Source organism: Vulpes vulpes, chromosome 11, assembly GCF_048418805.1.
Source record: "Vulpes vulpes isolate BD-2025 chromosome 11, VulVul3, whole genome shotgun sequence".
Taxonomy (NCBI): domain Eukaryota; kingdom Metazoa; phylum Chordata; class Mammalia; order Carnivora; family Canidae; genus Vulpes; species Vulpes vulpes.
The window spans coordinates 56,009,957-56,024,199 of record NC_132790.1 but is presented as its reverse complement, the minus strand read 5'-3'; positions in this window follow the sequence as shown (position 1 = coordinate 56,024,199).

The window sequence follows — 14,243 nt, the reverse complement described above, 5'->3', positions numbered from 1 at the left end:
AAATATAGTATCTCTCATGGACAAGCTTGATTTTTCATTGGATTGCTACAATAAAAAATCACAAAAGTATAATACAGGGAGAGGTGTGATAAATATGATGAGAGCTGTATAAACTAAATGCAGTAGAAGCACAAAGACAAAGGCTCGCATCTATCTAATCAGTCTTTTATGACAAAGTTCAGCAATATAGAGGCCCTATAAGTCTTTAAGCATAAAACAAACAAACAAAAAAATCAGTGAGGAAGAGTGTAAGCCCAGCCCAGTAGTTTTACTTCATTTCTCTTTCAACATGCCCCAAATTATTATTTAGATACTGTCACTGCCCCCTAACTACCCAAGCCCCTCTTTAGCTTGTATTTGTTGAATGAATGTCTAAAGAAATATATAATTTTTCTTTTTAAAGGCATGATGGGAGTGAGCTTTGGTAGTGGTATGTGTGTGTTTTTCCAAGGGGCATTGGGAAGAGGAACTCATCTCCTCAGCTTTTGAGAAAAGAGATGATGGAGGGAGAGATATTGGCCAGACTGTGGTCATTAGTGCTGATAGAAGCTAAATTAGAGTTTAGTGTGAAAACTTAATGGGGCTACTAACTGAACTTCAGAACTAGACCAACATACCCAGCTGGTCCTAGAACAGTGACTCAGGGCAAGTTAGTTGTCAGCAGAGGAGTTGATCTGAGTCTCCAAGATGGGTTTATCTCTGTGTTTATCAGGAAGATAATTCATATCACCTACACTAAAATAGGCAGAGATTAGTGAAAAGGAAGGCTCCAGGCACATGGAAAGAAATTTCAGGAGTTGAAAATAATTATCCCTGCCTAAATACATAGCATAAATTGGTATAGGTCTTCATTTTGAAGGAAAAGAAAAAGTGAAAACTAATAAAGATTGCCTGAGCAATAATAAAAGCTAATATTTACTGAATCCTGCCAAGTAGTTTATACACCTGAATTCATTTAATTTTTCAGCCATCCTATGAAATGTTTTTGTTCCAATTGTCTAGATTAAGTGATTCATGTAATCTCATCCACCAATAAGTGGCAGAACTAAGATCCAAAATTGAATGGTCAACTTCAACTTCTGCCTCCTAAGAGGAATACCTCATAACATCTCAAGTAAGGGATATGATATTTCACGAATAAATTTATCAAAGAATGCCTTTTAAGGGCAGGTGAAAATGTCAAAGGAGAGATGGAAACCAAGATAAATCTGAGGTTTCAAGACTGGATGGAGGACTCGAGCCATTTTATTGCCATTAACAATAGAGATTTCGGGGGAACAGTAGTTGGGAAGACGGTAAGTCCTGCTTAAGTTACTTTTGATCTGAACTGTCAGAGAAACATCTGGGGGGACAACAACTGCAAATGTGGAACTGAAGATTAAGATGTGCAGTGAGGTTTGGAGCTATGGTTCCTGAGGGAAAAGCCAGTCAGAATTCTTATGTATCATTTTATTACCAGAAGTATGGAGTCATCTCAAGGGATTTAAGAGTCATGTAGATAGCAGAGATAATACTCACCAGAGGAATAGAAGGAACTTGTGTGTGGTGATAGTGTAAGGCAGGAAAAGAGTAGAAATAGGGGAGTAGGAAACACGCATGTTGCAAGAAAAGGAGGAAAAATAGATGTTTAAGAAGAATCAGTAAAGTTAGAATCAGAGAAAGATAAGATTCAGAGAGAAGTCCAAGAAATAAATATTTTCAAAGAAAGACATGTGTTAATCATGTAGGATCTGTTGAGTTGCTGAGAAGGATGGAAAAGGACATTTGATTTAGTGATCATCCAGCTCTGGATGTCTTTCATCCAAGTTACAGCTGGAAGAAAAGTTTGAGCTCAAAGTTTGAGCATAGGGGCATACGTGTGAGAAATTATACTTCCAAAATGTTTGAAAAAGAGATATAAATGTGATGATAGACAGGAACAAAGAAGATATCACTAACAAGGGGAGATAAGTGTTGTTGTTGTTGTTGTTGTTGCTTAATTAACAGAGTTGTGAGATAGATAGGAAAGAGCCAGAAGAAGAAAAGTGAGAAACTTTATCTGATGGAACAGAATTTCAAAGAAGCCAGAGAAGACAGAAAATGATACAAATGGTGACTTGAGTTTCCTCTGATTTCCTTCCAGTCTTCCTCAGTCCACTTCTCATAAATATTTCTCTTTTTTTTTTTTTTTTTTAATTTCTCTTTTTCTAATAGCTACTTGGTCTTTAGCTTACATTTCTCTTTTTTGGAACTGATATTTAATTTTTCACTTTGGCCTAATTTCCTATAAGAGTTATACATCTACATAACAAATAATAGTAAATCTTCACAGCCATACCCCTTTTGGTCCTAACAACAATCATACAGCTTGATGCACTAGAGCAAACCTAGGAAGCAGGCATTTGTAGCCTCAATTCATTCTGATACTCACATTATCTCTGATACTAAATTCTCCTTACCTTAATTTCCTCATTTATTTTTTAAATCTTATTTTATTTAAATTCAATTAACTAACATAAAGTGTATCATTAGTTTCAGACGTAGAGTTCATCAAATGTGTATAACACTCAGGGCTCAATTTCCCCATTTTGAAAATGCATGTTGGCATACTAATTTTTTAAGATTGAAAAATACAATGAGATAAAGCTAAGTAAAGCATTTGACAACAACCAGATATTTAAAGAATACCAATTTCCCCTTCTTTTTGAGTTTTATACTATTTAGTACAAGGAAATCTGCAATGGTGAGTCCTTTTGCAGTGAGAATTATACAGCAGGAGAGAAAGGAAAAAGACAAAAATGAAAATGTGTGCTCAATATTCCCATGCCTTTGTAAAGATGGTAATACTCAAGCCATCAGATAAGAATGAGAGCAGAAAGGATGGGAATGAGAATTCTCTCAGGCCACATAAATTGTAAAGAACCACCAGGGGAAATGCTTCGTGTGTGTGTGTGTGTGTGTGTGTGTGTGTGTGTGTGAATGTTTATATGCTAGCAAATAAAATAATTTTTGGTAAAATCTTACATAAACTCAAACTAGCTTAGTAGAAATATCCCAGACCTTGAAATTAGAAGTATCTCAATTCTCAAAGCCTCATTAACTAATTTCTTCAGCAAACATATTTTGAGTTCCACATAAGTAGCAGAAACTGTGTTAGGTAACAGAGACATGGAGATAGACTATCACTATACTTTTAAGGATCTTACACCTTAACAGAAGAGATATCTGTGACCAAATCATTAGTAGGTTATAAAAAATCTGGTGGAATAGGGATCACCATTCCACTGTGGTCAAAAAGAATCAGATCTTCAAGAAGAAATGCTCATAGTGAATAAAGATTAAATAGATTCTCAAGTGAAGTTAGAGTAGGAGAACATTGCTTACCAGCATATAGACTCTATACGAAATCCTAAAGAAAACTCTTTAGGCTTAAGAGAAATATTATTAAAGGGAAATTGGCATCTTCAAAAATAAAGAGCAATAGAAATGGTAAATAGCTGAATAAACATAAAATATTTTTCTTAACTTCTTTAATATAGATATGACCATTTAAAGTAAAATTTGCCTGCTTTTGTGTTTCAATATATGTAGATATATATGGAAAACTATAACATGAATTACACTGGGGATGGTCAAAGGGACTTATGTAGTCTTTTTTTTTTTAAGATTTTATTTATTTATTCATGAGAGACACAGAGGGAGAGCGAGAGAGGCAGAGACATAGGCAGAGGGAGCAACAGGCTCCATGCAAGGAGCCTGAAATGGGACTCGATCCTGGGACTCCAGGATCATGCCCTAGGCTGAAGGCAGGCACTAAACCACTGTGCCACCCGGGGATCCCAGGGATTTATGTAGTCTTACAAAAGTTTCCACATTTTGAAGTGCTACATTTTGAAGAGGTTAACTCTAAACAGATTTTGAAAAGTTATGTGTAGTGAAATTCCCAGAGAAGACATGATAATAATGCATAACAATGATATAAAAAGATGAAGCCAAGGTGCCAGTAGATAAATTAAAATGTAATACTGAAAAATATTTTAAAAATATAGACAATCAGATAAAAAATATATTAAGTATATGGGCCTGGAACACAGATGTTATGTTAGATGCTATGTGTTAGATATTGGAATATAGCAAAGATGGAAAGATACAATCCCAACCCTCAAGGGACTTATGATCCAGCAAAGAATAGAAGTATTTTAAACTAATAAATGTGCATATTAACTTCAGGAACCTGCCTGTTTCTGGCTAGTGAGGGAAGGAAGAATGAAATTGAGGATACATTTGTCCATGTGAAAAGATTTCTCAACAGCACAATTGCAATTTCTCATCAGAAAATTCTTTCTTTAATGGTTATTTTGTGCATTATAGAATGCTCAATATCATCTTGAGGCTCCACTCACTAAATGTGATTATAACAAATACATGCATACATAGGTATAATGATTACATGTAAATCACCATTAGAATATAGTGTTAATATTAAAATTAACAGGGGATCCCTGGGTGGCTCAGTGGTTTAGCGCCTGCCTTTGGCCCAGGGTGTGATCCTGGAGTCCCGGAATCGAGTCCCACGTCAGGCTCCCTGCATGGAGCCTGCTTCTCCCTCTGCCTGTGTCTCTGCCTTTCTCTCTCTCTCTATCATGAACAAATAAATAAATATTTTAAAAAAATATTAAAATTAACATATTTGAATACTTGTTAAATCTGGTTCATAGGTGCTGACATGCATGTTACAATATCTTCTATATGTATGAAACATTTATAATTTTTGAGGATTACAAATAATAAATGAAATTATAAAAAGAATGCTTAGTAGCACAAGGGAAAGAATGGGATTATGGTACCAAATTATTTAGAGGTCTTGAAATGTCTAGAATTTAGGATCAAATTTGGAAGTTGAGTGAGAATTAATTGGACAAAAAAAGTGTGAAAATTGTAGTTTTAAATTAATATAGTGTAACCACTCCAAATTTGTTCTACTTTTTCAAGTTTGCTTTGAATATTCTTGGCCTATTGTATTCCATTTTTCATTTTAGAACTGATTTGTTAATTTCCAATAACGCTCTGCTGGGATACTGATTGAGATTGGATTGAATCTATAGATCAATTGAAGAAGAGCTGCTTCATCATGACAATAGTGAGTCGTCCAACATAATAACATGACCATCTATTTATTTAGATGTTCTTTAATTTTTCTTGAGGTGATTGTAGTTTTCAGATTAGAAGTCTTGTTCAACTTTCATTATATCTATTTCTTTTATTTGAGCTCTTTGATGTTACTGTAATAATATTTTTATGCAATTTATAATTAATTTTATAACAGGTTACATGTGGTAAAACCTGTTATACTTATTAATTCTTATAGTTCATTGATTATTTTGTATTTTTCTCTGGTCATTATAATATTATCTGACAAAAAAATTCTTTCCCAATTAATTATATATTTCATATTTTTTCTTGCCATATTGCACTAGCTAGGGCCTGTAGCATAATGATGTAGAAGTAACAATAGTAGATGTTCTGCTATTCTTTGCTAACTCTCTAGGAAAGCTTTTAACTATGCATCTAACAGGAACCAGACTGAGGGGGAGAAGAAAGACCCTGAGAGGTAACATTGCCAGGAGGGAGCAGTATTTCCAAAGCCAAGGAAGGAGTGATTTGAAGGAGCTAAAGATGTACTTCTTAAGATCTGAAGAGATACAGCAAAATAAGACTTGAAAAATTTGCTGTGATCAATTATTCTTTATTTGTCAAAGGCAAACAATAATAACTCCCTTAGAGACATGTTTTGGAAAGATCAAATGAGGAAAAGCAGGAAAAGACCTACACTATTTATACATCTAGTGCACAAAAAGTTTGTTTTGTTTTTTTTTTTCTCCATCTAAAATAAATGAAAATTTGTCATACCAAGGTCTTAGCAAGCTTATGATACACTAATTGTTGTTTACCAAATTGTGTGCTGTTTTGTCAAACTAAATCTTGATTTATTCACTATATGTATTTTACAAAAGTGATGTGTTTCACATTCATTAGACACTTATTGAGTGATTTATTTTTTATGAAGAGTAATGATTGTTTTATCATGCAAATACTAATTTGAAAGTATCAGTCTGGAAATGTGGCCTTTCTGATGTTGACTGGTGATTTTACTCAGAATTTTTGTAAACAGTGCACTTCCCCTTGTCAGTATAACAGTAACATGCTAGTCTATTTATCACATGATATGTTTGCTGTGTTAGTATGTTAACACTTAAAAGAAATATAATCCAAAGGCCCATATTTATAGAAATAGTAGATTACTGTAATTGTCACTTTAGCAGTGCTTGATTCTTTACCACCTGCAAAGTAAAAACATCTTTACCATAAATAAAGTTTAAGAGACACTAAAAAATGCTAGAGTCAATGGGACCCCAAATTTAGTGGGTTGACAAACCACTGGATTCTAAGATAACAGATAAACACTTTTTTTAGAGATGGCTAAAAGATTGATGACTTGGAATGTTTATTTAGTGGGCATGGTGAATCTAAAAACAGAATAAGGAGGAAATAATCATCAAAGAACTTCCCATCTCTCTCAGATCTCATCTTTCTTTGTGACCTGCCCTCTCGGAATAATTTTCCCTTTGTCTGTAAATGACTATTTAGCCAAGAAACATCACTTCTCTATTTACTCTTAGGTAACTAAAGAAAGAGGCCATTGGTCCCTATACACAAGAATTATGTCAATTTAATAATTCAGATGCCCAGTCCTCAAAATGATTTAAAGTTAAAGCTTCTCCTTTCAATCAGCCCAAGCCTGGCAATGGTGGAAAGTCTGTTGAGAAGAGGGGACAAATTTGACCTTTCTGTGATTTTCCCTGCTTCCCCCTACTTCCTAAGTCAGCTTCAGTTCTTGGCACCTCCACTGCTGAGCTGGGAGAGAAGATAGTTAAGGACACATGTCTCCCTTCCTGAGTCTCCTTGAAAAATGTGACTCTTGTATCCTCTTGAGGCATGTTGATCCTGTTTCCTGTGGGATGGTTTTATGGATTCTTGGGAGACTCCCCCTTGCCCTGGGAATCCTCTAATGTGGGGATTCTTTGTCTACCCAGAACTCATCCTCCCATACACAGTTTTTCCTCCTCACAGGCTCTCTCAGGGTTCCATGGCCCACAGAGTCTTACTTCTTTTTCTGTCTTTGATCCAGTCTTCTTTCTCCACCTCTGCTCCATAGGAAACTTGCACATTCCTTCTGTCAAGGGTACAAGTAGACATTGCCCAAATCTCAGACTTCTTCTCTGCTCTACAGACTACTGCAGCTAGCCTCTTACCCTCTTACTGAGGTGTAGATCTGACTCTGCAATGTTCCACCAATTTCAACACACACTTACGACGCTCTCCAGGCAGACTTCTGAAAACTCTCCTAGGCTGAGTTAAAAGAGAAGTACTCACTACACTGAAAGAAAGTAATCTGAATGATAATCTGTATTTGTAGCCAGTGTAAAAATGTTACAGACAACCAAATAATCAAAACAAGAGCATACTCAATTTAGAAAAGTAAAATTATTTTCTAGTTATTTGTTAAAATTATACTAAAAATTTGTTATTTTCATTAAGAAGTAGGAGGAAGCGGAAGGTGAAGTAGGGAAGAACATGTCAAAGAAATGGAATGAGGTAAAAAATAAAATAAAAAGAAAGGAAAAAGTAGGAATTAAAGGAAGAAATAGGCACAGGTTAAAAAGGAGAAAAAAACTCTATGGATTAAAAAAAACTTTAATGATTTGAGGGTTTAAAACTGATATGCTAGATAAATATAGTTACTATTCACTTTATAAAAATTCCACTCCTTCAACTCATTTAAAATTAACTTTAAAAAAATTAACTTAAATTCTCACCTAAGCTTAAGCAGAAGTTGTCTCCATGACAACCATCTATATGTGGCATAGCATGGAAGCGCTAAACCAAGTATGCCTTAAAGAACACATAGATACACACACTGCTTGGGAGAAATGAAAATCTTTTAAAATTCTATCTTCATAGTGAGGAGTTATTTTTGTAATTGTGAATGGTTTATCATAAATATTTTAAGTGAAGGATCATAAATTATTTTTAAAAATCCATTTGATGTTTTTCTAATGTGCTAATAAATTGAATATGACTCTCCAATCTGCTCTTAAAAAGATGTTTCATAAATGTATACCATAAAAAAGCGTACCATCAAGTGTGATGTTCACTAAAAATGCACTTGTTAATCAAATCTCCAAAGAGAATAATTTTCTTAGTGAGCAAATGTGTAAAATAAAATATGCTGTCTTGCAAATATTTTCTCCCATCCTGAGGTTTACCTTTTACTCTCTGGGTATTATCTTCTATGAACAGAAGTTATTGATTTACACATCGTCTAAAATACCATTTTTGGCTATAGAGTGTTGGTTTCACCCAAAGTACCTGATTTCATTACAATGGATTTAAAGTGAGCTTTGATATTTGGCAGAGCCAGTCAATATTTCCAATTCTTCTTTTAAAATCATAGTAAATCATGTGTTATGTTTCCCTTTTACTCTTCCATATTAATTTTTGTATTTGAGATAACAAAGTATTAAAGTGCCACATCAGCTAATATGAATCAGAAACCTTATCCTTATCAAACTTGACTATTAGTTTCAAGGGTACAAATAATCTCAAAGTACAGGTAAAAGGGGGAGAAGTCCCAGACCTCCAAAGCCATACAGATTTTTTTTTCCAGAATCAAGCTACTGTGTGTTTCCAGAAAAACATACAAGGTCTCTAAACAAGGTGTGCACTCCTGAAACATCTCCATGTTATACCCAGATACATAGTTTACATGGAGCCACATGCTATAGATCTAAATTACAGATTCTTTACCAAAAGAAACCGTAGATAAACAAGTATCTCGAATATCCTAGATATCCTGAAAATAGAATTGGTTAATAAAGGCTTCTTTACCAGCCAATATCACTATCTTCTTTTTAAGTGAGTTTTCACTACGAAATTTACAAAGATATTTGACCTGGATACTTCTTCCTTTTAATTCTTTCTTTCATTCACTGGGCATCCCTTAGTGAAAAAAGAATGAATTACAGATCTGCTGCTTAGTGATTTGTCTTCAAAGACCATCTAGTCTTTTCATATAAACTAATGTTGTGAGAATGTGACAAGGTGATCATTTATATAGTAATTGGTACTAAATCATCATTTTTTATGACAAAGAAAACATGTCTCCATCTACTTAAGTGTCATTCTATGTTCCTAAATATTTTAACTATTTTCTATTTTCTCTATAAAGTTTTAAAATATATTTTGAAAACCATATTCCTAAATAAAACATTTATTTCTAATTAGATATTGTTAAGTGTTTAGGTATATTTATATATCTCTTATACCCAAAGATTATAATAAAATTTATTATAATTGTTTACCTGCATACATTATACAGCAATGATAATATTTTTGCTATCTCTGATAAGGGGTTAATAACCCAAATACATAAAGAACTCAATACCAAAACAGAAAAAATCCAATCAAAATATGGGCAGAAGACCTGAATAGACATTTTTTCCATAGAGAAATAGAGGGCCAAAAGACATATTAAAAGATGCTTGATATCACTCATCATCATGGAAATGCAAATCAAAACCACAATGAGATATTATCTCACAACTGACAGAATAGCTAGTATCAAAAATATAATAAATAAGTGTTGGCAAAGATGTGGAGAAAAGGGAATCCTCATATACCAAGGTAAATTGGTGGAACCACTGTGGAAAACAGTATGGAGATGCATCAAAAAATTCAAAATAGAAATACTGTATGATCAAGTAATTGCATTATTGGGTATTTACCCTAACTTGAAAAGATATAGTCTAAAAATACATCCCCATACACAAAGTTATCTAGGTTTCTTCCTTTGTTATCATTTGGGAGTTTTGTAGTTTAAAGTTCCAATATCCCTGCCATATCCAAGTCTGGTTTTCATACTGATTGAGTCCCTTCAGTGTGCTTTTTGCCTTCTAGTACAATATGCCTTGTAACTTTTTATTAAAAAGTGGACATGATGTACTTAGTAAAAAGAATTGTGGTAAATAGGTCTTTAGTAATGTAGTGGGAGGGGGGACATTTTACAGTCCTATAATTAGGGCTGTCCTTAGGTGAGCTCCTGGACTGTTAACTTCAGTTTTTCTCAATTATTTTCCTCTTATTTATTTTTTTAAAGATTTTATTTATTTATTCATGAGAAACACACAAAAAAGGCAGAGACATAGGCAAAGAGAGAAGCAAGCTCCCCATGGGATGTCCAATGTGTCCTGTATCCCAGGACCCTGAGATCATGCTCTGAGCCAAAGACAGATGCTCAACCACTGAGCCACCCATGTGCCCCTTTTCTGCCGATTTAAATGAGAAGAATGTCTAGAGAGTATTTTGTATATTTGGGTATTTTCCTTTCCCCAAGATCTGATAAAACCTCAGCAGGTTAGGCTCTGGTAAAATTCCTGTTTGTTTGTTTGGGTTTTTTTCCATATCAACTTTTAAAAATTGTTGACAATTTTGGGGTTTTGTGATAATTGTTAACTTAGAACTAATTTCTTTTTATGATACTTATTATTTTTATCATGCTTTTTTCTTCCTTTTGTTTATGTTTTCATTTGCATCCCATGGTAACATTTTAAGTTTCTTTCTAGAGATTTTATATATTTTTAATACAGTTTTTCTTGGTATTGCATATTTATTACTAGGTGTTTTATTTTGGTGCAGTTGCCAAATGTGTTCTTCCTCATATGTCTCTTAAATATAAAACTCTAATACATGTTTTACTCAACAACCTTTTAAAACTTTCTATCATTTGTGAGAGTTTGTTGGATCCCATTAGAAAACATTTAATTCATCTAAAAATCGTGATCATGTTAAATATTCTTTTCCAATACTTACATGGACCATTTCTTTCTTTTTTTAAATTTCTGTTGGATAAAACCTCTAGAACAGTTTTTTAGGCCTTCGGACGTTATTCATAATTAATCTAATGTTCCCCAATAGGCATATATATTCTTCATGCTAAGGTAATATTCATATTATGAATTTTATTAGGATATTTTATTAAGAGCAGATATCACTTCAAATGTCTTTTCAGGATATATAACATATCTTTGTGCAATCTTTCTCCTTCAATCCATTTATCTGATATATTTTATTCATAGATTTCTTAATACTATTCTATCCTTGCATTTCTGGAAGAAACTTCATGACTCTGGAAGAAAGTCATGGTATATTGTCCTTTAATTATACTGTAGAATTATGCATTTTTTTGTGATTTTAAATACATCTTTGGTGTGTTTAATTATGTCACCTTTCCCACTTTAAATATATTTATGTATGTATATACTAGCTTTTGCATTGTTTCAACTTTAAAAATTTTTGTGCAATGCAGTACCACATGCAGAAATATATATGCTATATTAAATGTAAATTGGTATAGCCACTGTGGAAAACAGTATGGAGATTTCTCAAAAAATTAGAAATAGAAATAATCCAGTAATTCTACTACTTGGCATTTACCCAAAGAAAATGAAAACACTAATTTGAAATGATACATCTCTACATTTATTACAATAAATAGTCAAAATGTGGAAGCCATGTAAATGTCCATCCATAGAGAAATTGATAAAGAAGATGTACTATATGCATATGATAGAATATTATGCAGTCATAAAAGAGGATGAGATCACACCATTTGTGAAAACATGGATGGACTAGGGGTTATTATGCTAACTGAAAAGAGCCAGACTGAGAAAGACAATCACCACCTGATTTCACTCATATTTAGAATCTAAAAAAATAAAAATAACAAATGAATAAGCAAACAAACAAAAAGCAGAATCAGACCTATAAATACACAGAACAAACTGATGGTTGAATGAAGGTGAGTTTGGGGGGCTGAGTAAAATGGATTAAGAGGAGTAGGAGATACAGGCTTTGAGTTATGGAATGAATAAGTCATGACAATAAAAGGCACAATATAGGGAATATATAATTAATGGCATTGTAATAGTGTTTTACGGTGACAGAGGGGAGCTACACTTTTATTGAACAGAGCATAACTTATAGAGAAGTTGAATCACTATGTTGTATACTTGAAACTAATATAATATTGTGTGTCAGCTATACTCAAAAATAATTTTAATAACATATATTTAATTATACTTGTCACTTTTCTAAAATAATTATATATGGCAATCTTTTTTAATTTAATGCTTTTGAAGAGTTATTTTCTTGGTTGATCATTAGTGGAAATAAAGACTGGTCTTTTTTAGTAAATAGTACCTCATTTACTGTGGGTATTTTACAATCCCCGAGGTTGAATATTTTTATAAATTTTCTTAACAATACCCACTTAGTTGAACTAATATTAGAAACAATAGTTACATTTAGTTAGTGTTTTTCATTCAACAGGGTGATTATCACACAGATTTTCTAATTGAAAATGTGGCAACAATTCTGTGAAGTAGTTATTATTATTATCCTATTTTCCAGATGATAAAACTCAGTCACAGATGCGTTAAAAAGAATTTGCCTGTGGTCTCCTAGTTTTATCAGTAAATCTGGAAATCTGAACAATTTTTCACCTTCCGTACCAGCTCTTGAAATGTAAGGTAGCCATAATGACATGATTACCTTCTATGTCCTTCAGAGTATGTCCTACCTACTCCTTATCTCCTTATTGGTCCAAATAATTTTATTTTCTATTATTTATCGTATCCATCCTACTCATCCCCTTTTTATACCCTTGATAGAGGACCCTATAATAGTACATAATTATTCTTGGTGCTGTTTTTTAAAATGAGTGTGCTAGTTCATTGATGTTTCAGCAGGATTGATTCAGTACAATTTAATTGTTATGGAATTTATTGTTACATGGTTCTCATGTAACTTTTGATTTTTTAATATTAAGGATCTAAACTCCTTAGCACTAAAACATAAAAATAAAATCATATATTCAGAAAACATATTGATAGCTGTAATTATTGAAACATTTAATGTAAAACATTAAAAAGAAATCTGATCATGTTATTGTCATTTAATAACTATACCTTGTTGCTGTGATAATTATGCTACAGTGATTTCCAGGATTATCTTTCACAGTTTAGGATTTTCTCTTAGCCATAAAAATTGCTTAGTTAATAGTAGTATAACATTTTCCTGACCACTTAGCTCGTTCTATCTTCTCAGATGTAAACATGCCAAAATCTGAGAGAAAAGGAATAAATGATTGGTCAAAGTACAAAAGAAGGTACAAAAAGGTGAAATCAAGGGCATACTGAGAGCTAATCTCTGAAACAGGGTTGTAATGAAGTAATGCGACCATACTCAATTAGAAAGAAAAAGTGATTAAATAACAAGGGTATTTGTAAGGATTAAGGAGATGATGTGTAAGGTCTGGTATGTGAGAAAAGAAATTAAGAAAAAAATTCTTAGTAAACATACACTCTTAATTCTTAATTTTTGGAGATTTGATTTCTTTGTTTAAAATAAGATCTATTGTTCTAATGCACCCTTTCCTCCAATAACTTGATATTCCATCATTGTAAGCTATATGGAAGTGCTTATTATTTATTCAATTTTCATTCTCTGAAAGAAATGGGATCATAAAACCAACCCACATTGCTACACTGTCTTCCTGTTGGCCTAAATTTTATGCATAATAGGAGAATAGGAGAATCTATTTGCAATGACATATCTGATAAAGAGTTAGTATCCAAAATCTATAAAGAACATATCAAACTCAAACCCCCCCACCCAAAAAAAATCCAGTCAAGAAATGTGTAGAAGACTTAAATAGACATTTTTCCAAAGACATCCAGATGGCTAACAGACATATGAAAAGATGCTCAATATCATTCATTATCAGAGAAATACAAATCAAAACTACAATGAGATGTCACCTCATACCTGTCAGAATGGCTAAAAGTAACAACACAGGAAACAACAGATGTTGGTGAGGATGTGTAGAAAGGAAAACCCTCTTACACTGTGGATGGGAATGCAAACTGGTACAACCACTCTGGAAAATAGTATGGAGGTTTCCCCAAAAAAATTAAAAATAGAACTACCCTATGCCCCAGCAATTGCACTTCTAGGTATTTACCCAAAGGATACAAAAATACAGATTTGAATGGACACATGCACCCTAATTTTATAGCAGCATTATCAGCAATAGCCAAAATATGGAAAGATCCCAATGGACATTTGGGTAAAGAAGATGTGGCATA